Source organism: Ranitomeya imitator, chromosome 2 (genome assembly GCF_032444005.1).
Source record: "Ranitomeya imitator isolate aRanImi1 chromosome 2, aRanImi1.pri, whole genome shotgun sequence".
NCBI classification, from domain to species: Eukaryota; Metazoa; Chordata; class Amphibia; order Anura; family Dendrobatidae; genus Ranitomeya; species Ranitomeya imitator.
Window position 1 is genome coordinate 850538483 of NC_091283.1, and position 21871 is coordinate 850560353.

Genomic DNA, 21871 nt, shown 5'->3' on the forward strand with positions numbered 1-21871 from the left:
CGGAGCACAGCCACGTGTGCACGAGGTGTACGGAGCACAGCCGCGTGTGTACGAGGTGTACGCAGCGGAGTCGTGTGTAAGAGGTGTACGGAGCCATGTGTACAAGGTGTACGGAGCACAGCCGCGTGTGTACGAGGTGTACGGAGCGGAGTCTGTGTAAGAGGTGTACGGAGCCATGTGTACAAGGTGTACGGAGCACAGCCGCGTGTGTACGATGTGTACGGAGCGCAGCCGCGTGTGTACAAGGTGTACGGAGCACAGCCACGTGTGTACGAGGTGTACGGAGCACAGCCGCGTGTGTACGAGGTGTACGGAGCACAGCCGCGTGTGTACGAGGTGTACGGAGCACAGCTGCGTGTGTACGGAGCATAGCCGCGTGTGTACGAGGTGTACAGAGCACAGCCGCGTGTGTACGAGGTGTACGGAGCGGAGCAGCATGTGAAAGGTGTACGGAGTGGAGTCGTGTGTACGAGGTGTACGGAGCACAGCCGCGTGTGTATGAGGTGTACGGAGCGGAGCAGCATGTGTACGAGGTGTACGGAGTGGAGTCGTGTGTACGAGGTGTACGGAGCACAGCCGCGTGTGTACGAGGTGTACGGAGCACAGCCGCGTGTGTACGAGGTGTACGGAGCGGAGCAGCATGTGAAAGGTGTACGGAGTGGAGTCGTGTGTACGAGGTGTACGGAGCGGAGCAGCATGTGAAAGGTGTACAGAGTGGAGTCGTGTGTACGAGGTGTACGGAGCACAGCCGCGTGTGTACGAGGTGTACGGAGCACAGCCGCGTGTGTACGAGGTGTACAGAGCACAGCCGCGTGTGTACGAGGTGTACGGAGCGGAGCAGCATGTGAAAGGTGTACGGAGTGGAGTCGTGTGTACGAGGTGTACGGAGCACAGCCACGTGTGTATGAGGTGTACGGAGCGGAGCAGCATGTGTACGAGGTGTACGGAGTGGAGTCGTGTGTACGAGGTGTACGGAGCACAGCCGCGTGTGTACGGAGCACAGCCGCGTGTGTACGAGGTGTACGGAGTGGAGTCGTGTGTACGAGGTGTACGGAGCGGAGCAGCATGTGAAAGGTGTACAGAGTGGAGTCGTGTGTACGAGGTGTACGGAGCACAGCCGCGTGTGTACAAGGTGTACGGAGCACAGCCGCGTGTGTACGAGGTGTACGGAGCGGAGCAGCATGTGAAAGGTGTATGGAGTGGAGACGTGTGTACGAGGTGTACGGAGCACAGCCGCGTGTGTACGAGGTGTACGGAGCACAGCCGCGTGTGTACGAGGTGTACAGAGCGGAGTCGTGTGTAAGAGGTGTACGGAGCCATGTGTACAAGGTGTACGGAGCACAGCCGCATGTGTACAAGGTGTACGGAGCGGAGTCGTGTGTAAGAGGTGTACGGAGCCATGTGTACAAGGTGTACGGAGCACAGCCGCATGTGTACAAGGTGTACGGAGCGGAGTCGTGTGTAAGAGGTGTACGGAGCCATGTGTACGAGGTGTACGGAGCACAGCCGCGTGTGTACGAGGTGTACGGAGGGGAGCCGTGTGTACGAGGTGTACGGAGCACTGCCGCGTGTGTACGAGGTGTACGGAGCACAGCCGCGTGTGTATGAGGTGTACGGAGCACAGCCACATGTGTATGAGGTGTACGGAGTAGTGCCGTGTGTGTACGAGATGTATGGAGAGGAGCTGTATGTGTATGAGGTGTACGCAGCGGAGCTGTGTGTGTGCAAGGTATGCGGAGCAGTGTGTGCAATGTGTATGGAGCGGAGCGGTGTGTGTATGAGGTGTACGGAGTAGTGCCGTGTGTACGAGATGTATGGAGCGGAGCCGTGTGTGTATGAGGTGTATGGAGCAGAGCCGTGTATGGAGCAGAGCAGTGTGTGTATGGAGCAGAGCCGTGTATGGAGCGGAGCTGAATGTGTACGGAGCGGAGCCGTGTGTGTATGAGATGTATGGAGTGGAGCCGTGTGTACGGAGCGGAGCCGTGTATGCAAAGTTTACGGAGCGCAGCCGCGTGTGTAGGAGTAGCTATGTGTGGCCATTATTATGTGTGGCCAATATACAGTAAGGAGCATCATGTGTGGCCATTATACAGTATGGAGCATCATGTGTGGCCATTATACAGTATGGAGCATCATGTGCAGTCATTATACAGTATTATTGAGCATCATGTGCGGTCATTATACAGTATGGAGAATCATGTGTGGCCATTATACAGTATGGAGCATCATGTGCTGTCATTATACAGTATGGAGCATCATGTGCTGTCATTATACACTATGGAGCATCATGTGCAGTCATTATACAGTATGGAGCATCATGTGCTGTCATACAGTATGGAGCATCATGTGCAGTCATTATACAGTATGGAGCATCATGTGCGGCTATTATACAGTATGGAGCATCATATGCGGTCATTATACAGTATGGAGCATCATGTGTGGCCATTATGGAGCATCATGTGCGGTCATTATACAATATGGAGCATCATGTGTGGTCATTATACAGTATAGAGCATCATGTGCGGTCATTATACAGTATTGAGCATCATGTGGGGTCATTATACAGTATTGAGCATCATGTGTGGCCATTATACAGTATTGAGCATCATGTGGGGTCATTATACAGTATTGAGCATCATGTGGGGCCATTATACAGTATTGAGCATCATGTGGGGCCATTATACAGTATTGAGCATCACGTGGGGTCATTATACAGTATTGAGCATCATGTGGGGCCATTATACAGTATGGAGCATCATGTGTGGCCATTATACAGTATGGAGCATCATGTGTGGCCATTATACAGTATTGAGCATCATGTGGGGTCATTATACAGTATTGAACATCATGTGTGGCCATTATACAGTATTGAGCATCATGTGGTCATGTGGGGTCGTTATACAGTATGGAGCACTGTGTGGCCATTATACAGTATCGAGCACTGTGTGGCCATATTTTTTTTTTTATAATTATTCTTTATGAACAGTGTGATCAGCAGTGCTAAATGGGTGTGGTTGAGACATGGATATGGGTGTGACTAGTGAATGGGTGTGGTCAGAGGTGTGTCCTAAAATTTGCTGCAAACTTTGTCCCTCTTTTCCAACTTCAAAAGTTGGGAGGTATGGTAATATGTGGTCTGGAAATGGTGCGGTGGTATTTGTCCCTTGTATGTGCTATTATTCGATCACTGTGGTTGTAATTTGTGGTCTGGTCATGGTGCGGTGGTATTTGTTCCTTGTATGTGATATTATTGGTCAAGATATACCTAAATTGTATTGCAGATTTTAACAAATATTTCCTAGGTTACAGTAGAGTAGGGCCCGGCCCTTTTTCTGGAATAATCTGGTTCGGGTATATCATGACCCCCGTCACATGACCCCCGTCACATGACCCCCATCACATGACCCCATCACATGACCCCCGTCACATGACCCCCGTCACATGACCCCCGTCACATGACCCCCGTCACATGACCGGGGGGGCCCACAGTGTGTGAACAGCCCGGGGCCCTGGCTACCCTTAATCCAGCCCTGCTTCCATCGTCCCAAGGCAAAACATCATCAGTCAAGTACCTATCAGAAACAACAAGAGGTGAATTTTAATCCGTTAGCACACCATAGATGGGCTGACACCCAAGACAGCAATCCGGCTGTGAAGTTGGTGAAGGAACTGTTGACTGAGCAAAGTGCATATCCCTATGAGGATGCCCCAGAAGAGACGCATCAACTCTGGAAAGAGAGAGGCAAAATGTTCCTGTATCAAGGGAAGCTCTGTAGAAGATACACCAATCCGAAAACACATGAATTGGTTTGGCAGATTATTGTGCCTAAACAAGATGTGAAGATGGTCCTCGAAGCTTACCATAATGGTGCTGGTCACTTCGGTTGGAAAAAGTTAGAAGTACTTCTAAGAGAAAGATTTTATTGGGTCGGGATGAGAAAATCAATCGAACAGTGGTGCAGAAATTGTGGCCCGTGCAACCTCAGAAGAAACGATCAAAAGAACCAAAGAGCACCACTGCAGCCCATAATCACCAAACAACCACTTGAACTTGTAGCCATGGACCACGTGAAGTTGACACCAAGCCGGTCCGGCTATGTCTATGCCTTGACCATCGTGGACCATTATTCACGTTTCTTGGTAGTAGTACCCGTAAAAGATCTGACAGCAAAAACAGCAGCCAAAGCGTTCCAAACGTACTTTTGTAGACCCCATGGATATCCGGAACAGGTTCTCACCGACCAAGGTACAGCCTTTGAATCAGAGATCTTCAGAGAATTCTGTAATATGTATGGTTGCAAAAAGATCCGGACGACGGCCTATCATCCACAAACAAACGGCTTATGCGAGAAGATGAACCATATTGTAATAGACCTACTAAAGACTTTACCTGAGACAGAAAGGAATCAATGGCCAGAGAAATTGCCTGACTTGGTGGATCTGTATAATCATGTCCCGGTGAGCTCCACCAACTGCACCCCAGCTTACCTTATGCGTGCAAGACCCGGCCAATTACCAATCGATCTAGAAATGGGAATTCTGAAACCAGACGCAGAAGTTCAAGACTCCAATTGGGATATCATACAGCAAAAGCAGTATCGCCAAGTGCAAGAGAGTGTGGAAAGAAGCCTTCAGCAAACTAGAGAAAGACAAGAGCGAACTTTCAACCAGAATGCTCTAGCGACCCCATTAAGACCGGGTGACCAAGTGCTCAAGAGAAATCGTCGAACCAATAAACTGGACAATCAGTGGGAAGCCGTACCCTACACAGTTTTACCAACAAGAATGGATAATCCTAAAATGTGTCTCATTAGCAAAAACGGGGGCTTATCATCTGTACTAGTGTCAAGAGACAATCTTAAATTATGTCCGGAAGCATTGAAAGAGCCAGACGTTGTCCAGCCAGAACCAGAAGTTATTCAACCCATACAGGTTCAACCAGTAAAGGAAAAAAAAGAGGAAGTGTATCACACCTGTATAGGAGACTTTCCCAAAACCCTACTAACATACCATGGTGCAGTAGTGGTTCCCATGGTGGCCTTTTACCCAACACCGAACCCAATACCAGAAGTCCCAAGACAGGAAGAGGCTGACCCCGTACTACAGGAGGTTCCAGGCCAGGAAGAACAGATTCCTGGTCAGAGTAATCCCATTCACGGTGGACTTGCCAACTCCATAGTCGTGGAATTATCTTTAGCAGAGCGGGCAGATACTACATCCGCAGTAGACAGTAGTACACCACATGAAGAGACACCGCTATTACGTAGATCACAGCGTAGTACCCAGGGTCAATTACCGGCCAGGTATGCAGATTACCAACTATAAAGCTCATAATGTGAATTGTATATATGTTATGCCGTATATAGTTAAACAGAAAATGTAGTATAGTCATTGCTATCAGTCTGCAACGTTTAAGCCCAGTGCCTACAGAGACTTGTCTGTATGAACTTATTGCATATTCTTGAACTTTTTATCAGCCCGGAGGCACTAAATCAAAGCTCCGGAAAGACTGCTTTTTGAACTTTGCTTTTTGCTCTTTTTGAACTTTCTTTAGACTTTATATTGATAACTCCGTTGGAAAAATGGAACTAAATTCCTGGACACTAAGTACAGTATTAATGGACGCTATTAATGGACGCTATTTGAAGTGACTTTTTACAGAACTCTATTTTTGTTTCCTTGAGTGGTTTTTGTAACTTTTCATTTTTAAGACTCTGTACATATTAATTGTTATTTCAAAATGTTATTGTCCCACAGTCCCGGAGTACTGTTCTTAACTAAGGGGGAATGTGGCACCCCTAGGGGTATTTGCCACAAAAATAGTTACTGACAGTAAGTACAAATACTAAAATAGCAAGACTGCACTACCACCTCCGGCCAGAAGGGGGAGCTCCAGAGACTCCCCTTGATCCATTCTGGTCTGAGAGAAGAAATGGCAGTTGGGCTAAGGAGCTGAAAGTGAGAGGTCATACAGTTGAATTTCTAACAGCCCTGTGACTGTTACCAGGCCTAAATCACCGGCCTGAGGAGAAGAGGGATAGAGAAAAAGGACATTGTGAGAACCGGGTAGCATTAATCACTACCCAGAACAGGCGCAAAGACGGATACCGGATCCGTGGCTGTATTCATTATATATAATACAGCAACCGGAAAAACGTGAGGTGATATCAGCTTCACTAGGGTCGGATGCAGCAACAGACACAGAGTTCAGCGGTACTCCCAGAGGGGGTAAACCGATAAAAGGACTCGGGTTGCCCGTCGAACCAGGACCCGGAGGGGACAGATTGGGCCGGCAGCCAGTTCACATACAGCAGCAGGGCCACACAGAAATTGCGCACAATAAGAGGCGAAGACCACGGCAGGGTCAAAGTAACTCAGAGTTCCCATACAGACTCCGGTGACAGGACTGGTTGTAAATCCTTTTATGTTAAAGTAAACTGGTTAAACGTTTCAGTGCCTCAGTCTTTCATTTGGACAATAGCCATCTATCCAGGATTGGGATCATCACCGCTGGGAGAACCTGCTGCTGATCAAGTAAGTGCCTGTCCCCTCATGATACCCCTTACACTGTGCATTGCCTGAGGCCACAGCACCGGGTCAAGCCACCCGTGACATCCCCCTCAAGAGACAGACTCCATTGGTCCAGTGCTGGGTATCCCGGTCTCCTGGGCGTCACATATGCATCTCTGTTATTCTGTCTAGTCCTTTTCTTGCACTGTGTTTTTAGCAAATGAAGATATTGGGAACCGTAGTCGGAACCGCCATATACACTGCATACTGTTTTTGATGCAGTAGTCAATTTTGACCCTATACTATATCTTTATTATTGTTCAACTCCCTTTATCTATTTATGTATTTTCTCTATGTTTCTTTCATACTAGTTCTATATGGACATCTATATTTAACCCTATTACTGCAACAATACGGTCCTCCGTTTATCTTTAGGTGTGTTTAACATATGATGCTGGATAGAATGCTAATCGTGCCGCTGCATGTGATTATATGGTTACTCTATGTGTTTTGGCGGCTGTTTATATATTAGATTTTTACTTCTGGGGCTCTTTTGGTCTTTTAGCAATCTACCGTGCCTTCTTTCTAAATTGGCAGGAGGCGCATATGTTACCCGTGACTGTTTATATCAAATATTTGCTGCCATTATATGGTGGCCTTTTTTGTTATACCCCAATTTATGTATATATTTATTCAGGTTGCAGGCACTGTGGGTCCCATACGCGTGCGCATTGTGCTGCCTTGCCTGTCTCATTTCATTGCGCAGGCGCCCTCTGGCTATGTCACTGCGCAGGTGCGACTCCACTCATTCATCTGATGGATGCGCACTTCCGCCGTTGTGCGCTCCAAGCGTGCGTTCCACTTTGGTGCCGGCGCTTCCTTATGCGCGCGGTCTGCGCATGCGGGCTTCGCACGGTGAGTCCTTACTATGGCGGCCCCCATCGCGCCACGTGTATCCTCACGCCGATATGGAGGATGCCATATAGATTAGACATGGTATGTACTGTTTACTTACATTATGATCCGGTTAGCCGTGGGTGAGGGAACCACATGCTCTTATGGACAATTCTTAAATTATCGATCCAATTTATGGATCGGATTATCTGTACCCGGTGTTGTTTTGTCAATTGGGGGTGGGTCTCCACTGGCGAGTCATTACTGGCCGGTGGATCTCATCTTTTACTATAAAATCCCTCCCCCTGTGGGATTTACTCAGGCCTGCCCAAGCATCATGGCGCCTGCATCCATTACATATGCCTCCTGATATCTTTGCCTCCTGAGGAACCGTCTTGCGGGGAAACGCGTCGGGGCGATTACCTGGCAGCTAAGTTGATTTGGCCTATGTCCTTCTCTAGCTGTCCTGTATATCATGTACACCAATATGCTGAGGCTGTGCATTGCTGATATATTGATCTGTCTTCAGTCTGGTGCTTAGACATGGAATAGATTTTTTCTATTGTGCTGTGTGACAATATTATTGTTTTTCATGTCAGCTACATATGATTGCTATGTCACACCATCTATCATCTACCATGATACTATTGGCACATACTATCTCAGGCTGTGTAAAAAGGGTCTGTTATTAACAGTCTGCTGACATACACCATATCAGGCTATTCTGAGGATATTTTACCTACCCCAGTTATCAGTATTATTTTTGTTGTAGTCTGTAACCTCTTGAGTGCTGGCTATATTTGTTTATTTCAGTTTTTTTTTTCTTAGCCGGCACACTATGAGTATAGCTCTTATGTGATGGTACCATGGCTTGTATGCAGCACACATAAGTAGCTTTGTTACTGTATGCTATACCAATACTGGGGTTATTTATTATTTTATGTTTTTGTGCACCTTAGTTTATCTCTCCAGCCCTTCCTTCATTTCTTTCAATAGCCTTCTCCTGGGACAAAGTCAAATTGTCCACTACATGAGTCCAAATCTGCTGCAACCTGTCCACCACAGCATCCACACCAGGACAGTCCGAAGACTCAACCTGCCCTGAAGAGAAACGAGGATGGAACCCAGAGTTGCAGAAAAATGGAGAAACCAAGGTAGCCGAGCTGGCCCGATTATTAAGGGCGAACTCAGCCAAAGGCAAAAAGGACACCCAGTCATCCTGATCAGCAGAAACAAAGCATCTCAGATATGTTTCCAAGGTCTGATTGGTTCGTTCGGTCTGGCCATTAGTCTGAGGATGGAAAGCCGAGGAAAAAGACAAGTCAATGCCCATCCTACCACAAAAGGCTCGCCAAAACCTCGAAACAAACTGGGAATCTCTGTCAGAAACAATATTCTCTGGAATGCCATGTAAACGAACCACATGCTGGAAGAACAATGGCACCAAATCAGAGGAGGAAGGCAATTTAGACAAGGGCACCAAATGGACCATCTTAGAAAAGCGATCACAGACCACCCAAATGACTGACATCTTTTGAGAGACGGGAAGATCTGAAATAAAATCCATAGAGATATGTGTCCAAGGCCTCTTCGGGACCGGCAAGGGCAAAAGCAACCCACTGGCACGAGAACAGCAGGGCTTAGCCCGAGCACAAATCCCACAGGACTGCACAAAAGTACGCACATCCCGCGACAGAGATGGCCACCAAAAGGATCTAGCCACTAACTCTCTGGTACCAAAGATTCCAGGATGACCAGCCAACACCGAACAATGAACCTCAGAGATAACTTTATTCGTCCACCTATCAGGGACAAACAGTTTCTCCGCTGGGCAACGATCAGGTTTATTAGCCTGAAATTTTTGCAGCACCCGCCGCAAATCAGGGGAGATGGCAGACACAATTACTCCCTCTTTGAGGATACCCGCCGGCTCAGATACACCCGGAGAGTCGGGCACAAAACTCCTAGACAGAGCATCCGCCTTCACATTTTTAGAGCCCGGAAGGTATGAAATTACAAAGTCAAAACGGGCAAAAAACAACGACCAACGAGCTTGTCTAGGATTCAACCGCTTGGCAGACTCAAGATAAGTCAAGTTCTTATGATCAGTCAAGACCACCACGCGATGCTTAGCTCCTTCAAGCCAATGACGCCACTCCTCGAATGCCCACTTCATGGCCAGCAACTCTCGATTGCCCACATCATAATTTCGCTCAGCAGGCGAAAACTTCCTGGAAAAGAAGGCGCATGGTTTCATCACCGAGCAATCAGAACTTCTCTGCGACAAAACAGCCTCTGCTCCAATCTCAGAAGCATCAACCTCGACCTGGAACGGAAGCGAAACATCTGGTTGACACTAGGGTTGAGCGAAACGGGTCGTTCATTTTCAAAAGTCGCCGACTTTTGGCAAAGTCGGGTTTCATGAAACCCGATCCGACCCCTGTGCGGGGTCGGCCATGCGGTACGCGACTTTCGCGCCAAAGTCGCGTTTCAATGACGCGAAAAGCGCCATTTCTCAGCCAATGAAGGTAAACGCAAAATAGAAGAGAAAATCCAGCTTCCAAAAATATCGAATTTATTAAAGTTAAAATCCAAGGTCCAAAAACATGGTTCACAGGAGAGGAGATAGCAGCATGCTACGCGTTTCGAACACTAGGTTCTTTTTCAAAGCTGCCTACTATGCACCAGAATGAGGTTTAAATAACAACTGTGACCAATCACAGTGAATTAATCCACACCTGATACATCAGTAATTATATACAATAAAAACGCAATGATATTGCAAAAGAGAAAAACAAAGAAAATGTATAATACAGACATATAAAAAACATATAATATAACTAAACAGCATTGATCTCTCAGTAATGAAACATGATTTCCTTGCGAGCATTTAAACCCATGGGATAGCAAGTGTTAAGGCAAAACATCCAGTAGGCTTCACGCGTCATTAAGCGTCTTTTCAGATCTCCTCCTCTGGCTGTTATCAGAAGCTTTTCAATGCCAACAACCCGAAGGAATGCAGTATCTCTTTGATGACTGATAATAAAATGCTTAGAGGCGTGAGACATGCAGCCATAATTCACACATGATTTCCTTTTTGGACTTGATGCTGCATAGTACTGTTGGCTCTGGTATTGCCACTTCCACATTTCATAAAGCTTTATCTGGTAATAGTATTTTACATGCGTCCAGCAGTCATCCTGGACATACAATAAAGTCTATACCAGTGGGTGAGCTGACTAGAATAACCAGAAATTGTAGTGATGCTAGCATTTTAAAGCAAGAGACTGATTTGTGTTGTAAAAAATTAGAAAAAAGAGGCTACTCTAATTGGTCTCTGGATAGAGCCAAAAATATAGTACAACATAAAAAACGCAGTGACATGCTGTTATCTAAAAATAAGAGCAAATTGCATCAAAACCAAAAAAATTTCTGCTCCATTAAATACAGTCCTCAATACAATAACATCAAATCTCTTATTTTGAAAAACATTCCTATTCTTTATGAGGATGAGATTCTCTCCAAAATTCTGTCTTCAGGCTGTCAGGTGATTGCAAAAAAGGCTACCACTTTGTCTGATATTCTTTCACCCAGCCTATTTAAATCTAGCAAGGTCTCCCACACATGGTTACATCATAAAGGCTTTTATCATTGTGGTGCTTCTAAATGTCGCACATGTGCGCATTCCATTGTTATGCATTCCTTTACTGATAGTAGTAACAGACAAGAACACAAAATTCAGCAATTTATTAACTGCAATAGTAAGAATGTAGTTTATATGATAACATGCATTAAATGTAATTTAAGCTATATAGGTTGCACTACTCGCATGTTAAAGACGCGTATTTCTGAACATATCACTGACATTGTTGTTTCTACTAATAATAATCGCTCTATGTCTCACGCCTCTAAGCATTTTATTATCAGTCATCAAAGAGATACTGCATTCCTTCGGGTTGTCGGCATTGAAAAGCTTCTGATAACAGCCAGAGGAGGAGATCTGAAAAGACGCTTAATGACGCGTGAAGCCTACTGGATGTTTTGCCTTAACACTTGCTATCCCATGGGTTTAAATGCTCGCAAGGAAATCATGTTTCATTACTGAGAGATCAATGCTGTTTAGTTATATTATATGTTTTTTATATGTCTGTATTATACATTTTCTTTGTTTTTCTCTTTTGCAATATCATTGCGTTTTTATTGTATATAATTACTGATGTATCAGGTGTGGATTAATTCACTGTGATTGGTCACAGTTGCTATTTAAACCTCATTCTGGTGCATAGTAGGCAGCTTTGAAAAAGAACCTAGTGTTCGAAACGCGTAGCATGCTGCTATCTCCTCTCCTGTGAACCATGTTTTTGGACCTTGGATTTTAACTTTAATAAATTCGATATTTTTGGAAGCTGGATTTTCTCTTCTATTTTGTTCTATTGTTTCACGTGAAGACTGCACGGCATCCGGGCTTCCCCCACAACAAATGCCTAGTAGGTGAGCTGGTTTCTCTTCATTTTTTTTTTTTTTCCTTTTGTGAAGGTAAACGCAGAGTGTGGGCAGCGTGATGACATAGGTCCTGGTCCCCACCATCTTAGAGAAGGGCATTGCAGTGATTGGCTTGCTGTCTGCGGCGTCACAGGGGCTATAAAGGGGAGTTCCCGCCGACCGCCATGTTACTGCTGCTGATCTGAGCCTAGGGAGAGGTTGCTGCCGCTTCCTCAGAAGCAGGGATAGCGTTAGGCAGGGTCCATTAACCACCAAACCGCTTGTGCTGTAGCGATTTCCACTGCCCAACACCACCTTCGGTGTGCAGGGACAGTGGAAGCTACTTTTTTTTTTTTTTCCCCTCAGCGCTGTAGCTCATTGGGCTGCCCTAGAAGGCTCCCTGATAGCTGCATTGCTGTGTGTACGCCGCTGTGCAAACCAACTGCTTTTTTCAAAGCACAAATCCTCTTGTTCCTTCCTTTCTGCACAGCTATCTTTTTTGTTTGTCCACACTTTTTATTTCATTTGTGCATCAGTCCACTCCTTATTGCTGCCTGCCATACCTGGCTGAGATTACTGCAGGGAGATAGTAATTGAAGGACACTTTTTTTGTGGGAGATTAAGATTGACATTTCTGCTAGAGTGCCATCCCTGTGTGTGCCATCTCTCAGTCAGTGGGCCATAGAAAGCCCTTTTTTTTTTTTTTGCTTTATTTGGGTTCTAAATTCAACCTGAAAAAATCAATAAATCAATCAGTGGGAGATTAATATTGGCCTTTGGGCTTGTGTGCCAGTCCTAAGCGTGCCATCTCTCTCTCTCAGATAGTGGGCCATAGAAAGCCTATTTATTATTTTTTTTTATTGGGTTTATAAATTTTCCCTGGAACAAAAAAAAAAAAGTGGGAGATTAATATTGGCCTCTGGGCTTGTGTGCCAGTCCTGAGCGTGCCATCTCTCTCACAAATAGTGGGCCATAGAAAGCCTATTTATTTTTTTGCTTGATTTGGGTTCTAAAATCTACCTGAAAAAATCACTACATCAATCAGTGGGAGAAAAATATTGGCCTCAGGGCTTGTGTGCCACTCCTGACTCCTGTGTGCATCATCACTCACTCAGTGGGCCATAGAAAGCCCATTTTTTTTTTTTTTGCTTTATTTGGGTTCTAAATTCTACCTGAAAAAATCAATAAATCAATCAGTGGGAGATTAATATTGGCCTTTGGGCTTGTGTGCCAGTCCTAAGCGTGCCATCTCTCTCTCTCAGATAGTGGGCCATAGAAAGCCTATTTATTATTTTTTTTATTGGGTTTATAAATTTTCCCTGGAACAAAAAAAAAAAAGTGGGAGATAAATATTGGCCCCTGGGGTCATCTCTCACTCAGTGGGCCATAGAAAGCCTTTTTTTGTTTTATTTGTTTTCTAAATTCTCCCTGAAAAAATCATTTTATTGTATTTGGTTTCTAAATTCTTCCTGAAAAAATCATTTTATTCTATTATTTTTTTTCCTAAAGTCTCCCTGAAAAAAAAAAAAACAAATCAGTGGGAGATTAATATTGCCCTTTCTGCTTGTGTGCCAGTCTTGACTCCTGGGTGTGCCATCTCTCTCTCTCTCTCCAATTGTGGGCCATAGAAAGCCTATTATTTTTTTAGCTTGATTTGGGTTCCAAAATCTACCTGAAAAAATCACTACATCAATCAGTGGGAGATAAATATTGGCCTCTGGGCTTGTGTGCCACTCCTGACTCCTGTGTGCGTCATCTCTCACTCAGTGGGCCATAGAAAGCCTTTTTTTGTTTTATTTGTTTTCTAAATTCTCCCTGAAAAAATCATTTTATTGTATTTGGTTTCTAAATTCTTCCTGAAAAAATCATTTTATTCTATTATTTTTTTTTTCCTAAAGTCTCCCTGAAAAAAAAAAAAAATCAAATCAGTGGGAGATTAATATTTACATTTGTGCTTCAGTGACAGTCCTGCGTGTGTGGCATCTCTCTCATTTGTTGCCACCAACAACAGAGTGTGTAACATTGTGCCTGATTTTCGTTGTGGTCTCACCCACCTGTAAAGGGGTAGCTAAATCATACTGAAGTTATAGCTCACCGTGTAATTTGTGTGACAGCAACAAATACCGTTAGTTTGTTTACGTTTTTAAAACAATGAGGAAGTCTGGTGGAAGAGGTCGTGGCCGGGGGCGTTCATTGTCAGCTGGTAATGAGGGTAGTGGTAGTGGTGGAGCATCAGCTGGTCGTGGGAAAAAAAATATTGCACCTAAGTCTGGAGCTGTGGAGCCAGGTTCGTCGTCTGGCTACACAAGGCCTCGAACGCTCCCTTTTCTGGGAGTAGGAAAACCGCTTTTAAAGCCGGAGCAGCAAGAGCAAGTTTTGGCTTATCTTGCTGACTCAGCCTCTAGCTCTTTTGCCTCCTCTCGTGAAACTGGTAAATGTCAAAGCAGCGCGTCGTTAGTGGATGTTCACGGTCAGGGACAAGTCGCTTCCTTGTCCTCTTCAGCAAAAACAACAACAGAGAAGAATGCAGCAGGCGACACAACGGGTTACTCCACGGAGCTCTTTACACATACCGTCCCTGGCTTAGAAAGTGAAGCAGTTAACAGTCCATGCCCATTACAAGTTGAATCTGACATGGAGTGCACTGATGCACATCCACAGCCAGACTACTATGCTGGTCCTTTGACTCAGACCACAACATTGCCCTCGCAGGGTAATGATCAAGAATCAGACCCTGATGAGACTATGTTGCCCCATCATGAACGCTATACCACCGACCGACACGGTGACACAGACGAAGTTGCACACGAGCTACAAGAAGAGGTAATAGATGACCCAGTTCTTGACCCCGATTGGCAGCCATTGGAGGAACAGGGTGCAGGCGGCAGCAGTTCTGAAGCGGAGGAGGAGGGGCCGCAGAAGGCATCAACATCGCAACAGGTTCCATCTGCCGGGCCCGTATCTTGCCCAAAACGCGTGGCAAAGCCAAAACCTGTTGGAGGACAGCGTGGCCATCCGGTTAAAGCTCAGTCTGTAATGCCTGAAAAGGTATCCGATGCTAGAAAGAGTGCAGTCTGGCATTTTTTTAAACAACATCCAATTGATCAGCGCAAAGTCATCTGTCAAAAATGTTCAACTACCTTAAGCAGAGGACAGAATCTGAAAAGTCTCAATACAAGTTGCATGCATAGACATTTAACCACCATGCATTTGCAAGCCTGGACTAACTACCAAACGTCCCTTAAGGTTGTAGCACCCTCGGCCAATGAAGCTAGTCAGCAACGCAACATCCCTTCCGGCAGTGTAGGGCCACCATTTTCCGCACCACCTGCAGTATCTGTGCAGGTTTCTTTGCCAGGCCAAAGCAGTCAGGGTCAGGGAATCACCCGTTTCGTAGTAGGAAACACTGCATCTAGGGCACCGGCGGCAACAATACCATCTCCCACCGTCTCTCAGTCTGCCATGTCCACCGGCACCCCCGCTAGTTCCACGATCTCCAGCTCTCCAGTCCAGCTCACCCTACATGAGACTATGGTTAGAAAAAGGAAGTACTTAGCCTCGCATCCGCGTACACAGGGTTTGAACGCCCACATAGCTAGACTAATCTCGTTAGAGATGATGCCCTACCGGTTAGTTGAAAGCGAAGCTTTCAAAGCCCTGATGGACTACGCTGTACCACGCTACGAGCTACCCAGTCGACACTTTTTTTCCAGAAAAGCCATCCCAGCCCTCCACCAGCATGTTAAAGAGCGCATCGTCCATGCACTCAGGCAATCTGTGAGCACAAAGGTGCACCTGACAACAGATGCATGGACCAGTAGGCATCGCCAGGGACGTTACGTGTCCATCACGGCACACTGGGTAAATGTGGTGGATGCAGGGTCCACAGGGGACAGCAAGTTTGGGACAGTTCTGCCTAGCCCACGGTCTAGGAAACAGTTGGCTGTAGCCGTTCGCACCCCCTCCTCCTCCTCTTCGTCCTCCTGCAGAAGCGAGAGCTCGTCCACAGACCGCAGTCGCACAACCACTCCATCCGCAGCTGCCACTGTTGCACACCAGGTCTCCCATTATGGGGCAGCTACTGGCAAACGTCAGCAGGCTGTATTGGCTATGAAGTGTTTGGGCGACAACAGACACACCGCGGAAGTTCTGTCCGAGTTCTTGCAGAAAGAAACGCAGTCGTGGCTGGGCACTGTAGATCTTGAGGCAGGCAAGGTAGTGAGTGATAACGGAAGGAATTTCATGGCTGCCATCTCCCTTTCCCAACTGAAACACATTCCTTGCCTGGCTCACACCTTAAACCTGGTGGTGCAGTGCTTCCTGAAAAGTTATCCGGGGTTATCCGACCTGCTCTTCAAAGTGCGTGGACTTTGCTCACATATCCGCCGTTCGCCCGTACACTCCAGCCGTATGCAGACCTATCAGCGTTCTTTGAACCTTCCCCAGCATCGCCTAACCATAGACGTTGCAACAAGGTGGAACTCAACACTGCACATGCTTCAGAGACTGTGCGAACAGAGGCGGGCTGTTATGTTTTTGTGGGAGGATACACATACACGGGCAGGCAGTAGGATGGCAGACGGAGTTGTCAGGTGTGCAGTGGTCGAAGATTCAAGACATGTGTCAAGTCCTTCAGTGTTTTGAGGAATGCACACGGCTGGTTAGTGCAGACAACGCCATAATAAGCATGAGCATCCCCCTAATGCGTCTGCTGATGCAAAGTTTGACGCACATAAAGGATCAGGCGTCTGCAGCTGAGGAAGAGGAAAGCCTTGATGACAGTCAGCCATTGTCTGGCCAGGGCAGTGTACAGGACGAGTTAGCGGGCGAAGAGGAGGAGGAGGACGAGGAGGATGATGGGGATGATTATATTTGTAATGAGGAAGCTTTTCCGGGGCCACTGGAAATTGGTGGTGCGGCAAGGCCGGGTTCTGGTTTTTGAAGGGACACAAGTGACGTGGATTTGCCTGAAACTGCCCCTCAACCAAGCACAACCGCAGATTTGAGAACTGGAACTTTGGCCCACATGGCGGATTATGCCTTACGTATCCTCAAAAGGGACACACGCATAACTAAAATGATGAACGATGACGATTACTGGTTGGCCTGCCTCCTTGATCCTCGCTATAAAGGCAAATTGCAAAATATAATGCCACATGAGAACTTGGAACTAATATTAGCAACCAAACAATCAACTCTTGTTGACCGTTTGCTTCTGGCATTCCCTGCACACAGCGCCCGTGATCGTTCTCACACGAGCTGCAGGGGCCAGCAGACCAGAGGAGTTAGAGGGGCAGAAATCAGAAGTGGCGTTGGCCAGAGGGGTTTTCTGACCAGGTTGTGGAGTGATTTTGCTATGACCGCAGACAGGACAGGTACTGCAGCATCAATTCAAAGTGACAGGAGACAACATTTGTCCAGTATGGTTACAAACTATTTTTCATCCCTTATCGATGTTCTCCCTCAACCGTCATTCCCATTTGATTACTGGGCATCAAAATTAGACACCTGGCCAGAATTGGCAGAATATGCATTGCAGGAGCTTGCTTGCCCGGCAGCTAGTGTCCTATCAGAAAGAGTATTCAGTGCTGCAGGTTCAATACTAACAGAAAAAAGGACTCGTCTGGCTACCCAAAATGTAGATGATCTAACCTTCATTAAAATGAACCACAACTGGATTTCGAAATCTTTTGCCCCACCTTGCCCGGCTGACTCCTAGCTTTCCTATTTAAAGGTCTTGCCTGTGGACTATTCTGAACGACTTTTCCAATCTCGTAATTTGCAGCACCTGATTGTCCAGCATCCGACATGTTAACACCTCACTAAATGGCCAAAGTCCCCACACGGGGCCGTGGTATCGCCACTTGGCGCCAGCACCCGTGAGAGTACTGTTTGTCTGAGGAGGTGGGTGGACGAGGTTTGGTCGACGGCACTGCCACTAGGTCCCTCATAGTACAATAAAGTGTCTGGCGGTGGTGGTGCGCACCCAACGTCAGACACACTGTTGTAATATGAGGGGCCCTGGGCCTGTACCGCTGGCCACAAGACAGTCCCCCCCCCCAGGTCAAACAGTGCTCTACGACTTGCAAAATTTTCTCTCACAGCTCCACCAATGTTTAGTCTATGCGCTGACATCCTTCAATGCCTGGCACTGTCAATACCATTGTATTGACATTTTTCTTATGTTAGGCCTTCGAAGCCTGTCTGCGGTCCCTCCTTCCACTAGGCCTCCACTGACCTGTGTACTGCTGCCCGTGTTCCCCTGGAACCAATTTTAAATTGCCTACAGCCAGCCCAATTTATTTTGTTAGGGCTTCGAAGCCTGTCTGCGGTCCCTCCTTCCACTAGGCCTCCACTGACCTGTCTACTGCTGCCCGTGTTCCCCTGGAACCAATTTGAAATTGCCTACAGCCAGCCCAATTTATTATGTTAGGGCTTCGAAGCCTGTCTGCGGTCCCTCCTTCCACTAGGCCTCCACTGACCTGTCTACTGCTGCCCGTGTTCCCCTGGAACCAATTTTAAATTGCCTACAGCCAGCCCAATTTATTATGTTAGGGCTTCGAAGCCTGTCTGCGGTCCCTCCTTCCACTAGGCCTCCACTGACCTGTCTACTGCTGCCCGTGTTCCCCTGGAACCAATTTGAAATTGCCTACAGCCAGCCCAATTTATTATGTTAGGGCTTCGAAGCCTGTCTGCGGTCCCTCCTTCCACTAGGCCTCCACTGACCTGTCTACTGCCGCCCGTGTTCCCCTGGAACCAATTTTAAATTGCCTACAGCCAGCCCAATTTATTATGTTAGGGCTTCCAAGCCTGTCTGCGGTCCCTCCTTCCACTAGGCCTCCACTGACCTGTCTACTGCTGCCCGTGTTCCCCTGGAACCAATTTTAAATTGCCTACAGCCAGCCCAATTTATTATGTTAGGGCTTCGAAGCCTGTCTGCGGTCCCTCCTTCCACTAGGCCTCCACTGACCTGTCTACTGCTGCCCGTGTACCCCTTGAACCAACATCAGAAAATATAAAAATAAGTATTTTGCTTATAAAAAAGAAAATACTGGAGAGATATCAAATGCAGACATTTTAACATTAAAAACAAACACATACAACAAAAATCTGGTACAGTACTAAAAATGGCCACCAGCTACAATAACTTTCTCCTGCAAGTAGTTAACTGAAAGTTTTTTTCAATTTAAAACACAGATATGGCATCCACCGAGTGTTGTCCTGTCGCGTCTTCTTTATATTATTGCCAAGAAGATGCAAAACAATGAAAATAATAAAATCATTATTTACCAAAAAAATAGAGTAAGTCAAAACCACATTGCAAATAAACATTCATAACAAATAAAGAAGCAGGGCGCGTCCGAGGGTGAGTATATACCTAATAAGAATATAATCACCCTCGGACGCGCCCTGCTTCTTTCCGACAGCCTTCCTTCCTAAGAATCAGCCCTTCCGTGGTGTAGAGAGAGGGTTTGTTACACTCCAAGGTGTTCCCCAGGTTGCCTTTCCTGAGCTTCGATCTTCATGCTCTCGTTTAGTAGTTGTCGGAAAGTAGGCTGCATTAGGCCTACAAATTGGGTATGGGGTGGAGAGAGATGGTGTGTTACACTCCAAGGTGTTCCCCAGGTTTCCTTGCCATTGCTTCGGTCTTCCGACTCTCGTTTAGTAGTTGTAGAAAACTACACTGCATTAGGCCTACAAAATGGGTATCGGGTGGAGAGAGATGGTGTGTTACACTCCAAGGTGTTCCCCAGGTTGCCTTTCCTGAGCTTCGATCTTCCGGCTCTCGTTTAGTAGTTGTTGGAAACTACACTGCATTAGGCCTACAAATTGGGTATGGGGTGTAGAGAGATGGTGTGTTCCACTCCAAGGTGTTCTCCAGGTTGCCTTTCCTGAGCTTCGATCTTCCGGCTCTCGTTTAGTAGTTGTTGGAAATTACGCTGCATTAGGCCTACAAATTGGGTATGGGGTGTAGAGAGATGGTGTGTTCCACTCCAAGGTGTTCCCCAGGTTTCCTCGCCAATGCTTCGATCTTCATGCTCTCGTTTAGTAGTTGTTGGAAACTACGCTGCATTAGGCCTACAAATTGGGTATGGGGTGTAGAGAGATGGTGTGTTCCACTCCAAGGTGTTCTCCAGGTTGCCTTTCCTGAGCTTCGATCTTCCGGCTCTCGTTTAGTAGTTCTTGGAAACTACACTGCATTAGGCCTACAAATTGGGTATGGGGTGTAGAGAGATGGTGCGTTCCACTCCAAGGTGTTCTCCAGGTTGCCTTTCCTGAGCTTCGATCTTCCGGCTCTCGTTTAGTAGTTGTTGGAAACTACGCTGCATTAGGCCTACAAATTGGGTATGGGGTGTAGAGAGATGGTGTGTTCCACTCCAAGGTGTTCTCCAGGTTGCCTTTCCTGAGCTTCGATCTTCCGGCTCTCGTTTAGTAGTTTTTGGAAACTACACTGCATTAGGCCTACAAATTGGGTATGGGGTGTAGAGAGATGGTGTGTTCCACTCCAAGGTGTTCTCCAGGTTGCCTTTCCTGAGCTTCGATCTTCCGGCTCTCGTTTAGTAGTTCTTGGAAACTACACTGCATTAGGCCTATAAATTGGGTATGGGGTGTAGAGAGATGGTGTGTTCCACTCCAAGGTGTTCTCCAGGTTGCCTTTCCTGAGCTTCGATCTTCCGGCTCTCGTTTAGTAGTTGTTGGAAACTACGCTGCATTAGGCCTACAAATTGGGTATGGGGTGTAGAGAGATGGTGTGTTCCACTCCAAGGTCTTCTCCAGGTTGCCTTTCCTGAGCTTCGATCTTCCGGCTCTCGTTTAGTAGTTCTTGGAAACTACACTGCATTAGGCCTACAAATTGGGTATGGGGTGTAGAGAGATGGTGTGTTCCACTCCAAGGTGTTCTCCAGGTTGCCTTTCCTGAGCTTCGATCTTCCGGCTCTCGTTTAGTAGTTGTTGGAAACTACGCTGCATTAGGCCTACAAATTGGGTATGGGGTGTAGAGAGATGGTGTGTTCCACTCCAAGGTGTTCTCCAGGTTGCCTTTCCTGAGCTTCGATCTTCCGGCTCTCGTTTAGTAGTTGTTGGAAACTACGCTGCATTAGGCCTACAAATTGGGTATGGGGTGTAGAGAGATGGTGTGTTCCACTCCAAGGTGTTCTCCAGGTTGCCTTTCCTGAGCTTCGATCTTCCGGCTCTCGTTTAGTAGTTGTTGGAAACTACACTGCATTAGGCCTACAAATTGGGTATGGGGTGTAGAGAGATGGTGTGTTCCACTCCAAGGTGTTCTCCAGGTTGCCTTTCCTGAGCTTCGATCTTCCGGCTCTCGTTTAGTAGTTCTTGGAAACTACACTGCATTAGGCCTACAAATTGGGTATGGGGTGTAGAGAGATGGTGTGTTCCACTCCAAGGTGTTCTCCAGGTTGCCTTTCCTGAACTTCTATCTTCAGGCTCTCATTAAATTGTGGTTAAACGGAACAACTGCATTTGGCGTACTAGTTGGTTTGGGGCCTACTATCGGTGTCTGCCACTCCTTGCTGTTCTCCTGGTTTCCTGTCCTGAAATTCCGTTTTCAGGCGCTCGTTAAGTAGTTGTTAATGTTAGACTGCATTTGGCCTACTAGTTGGGTTGGGGCCTACTATCGGTGTCTGCCACTCCTTGCTGTTCTCCTCCACTGAACAAAGCTGTGCCGCCTGTTTACTACGGTTGCCAATTTTGAACTGCATTTCGACTACTTACTGATTTGGGCCTAAACTCTGTGTCAGCCTCTCATTCCAGTTGTCCTCCACTGCAATGCCCCCTGGTTATTCCTGTGTTACCAATTTTGAACTGCATTTAGCCAACTTTATTCTTTGGGCCTATATCTGAGTTTCCTCCTCATCCTGCCCATTGCCCAGCCAGTGATAGATGAGTCTGCTGGTACATTGACCCATAACGCAACATTCCCCGTGCACGCTACACAACAACATTGTGACCCTGCTGAAAGTCA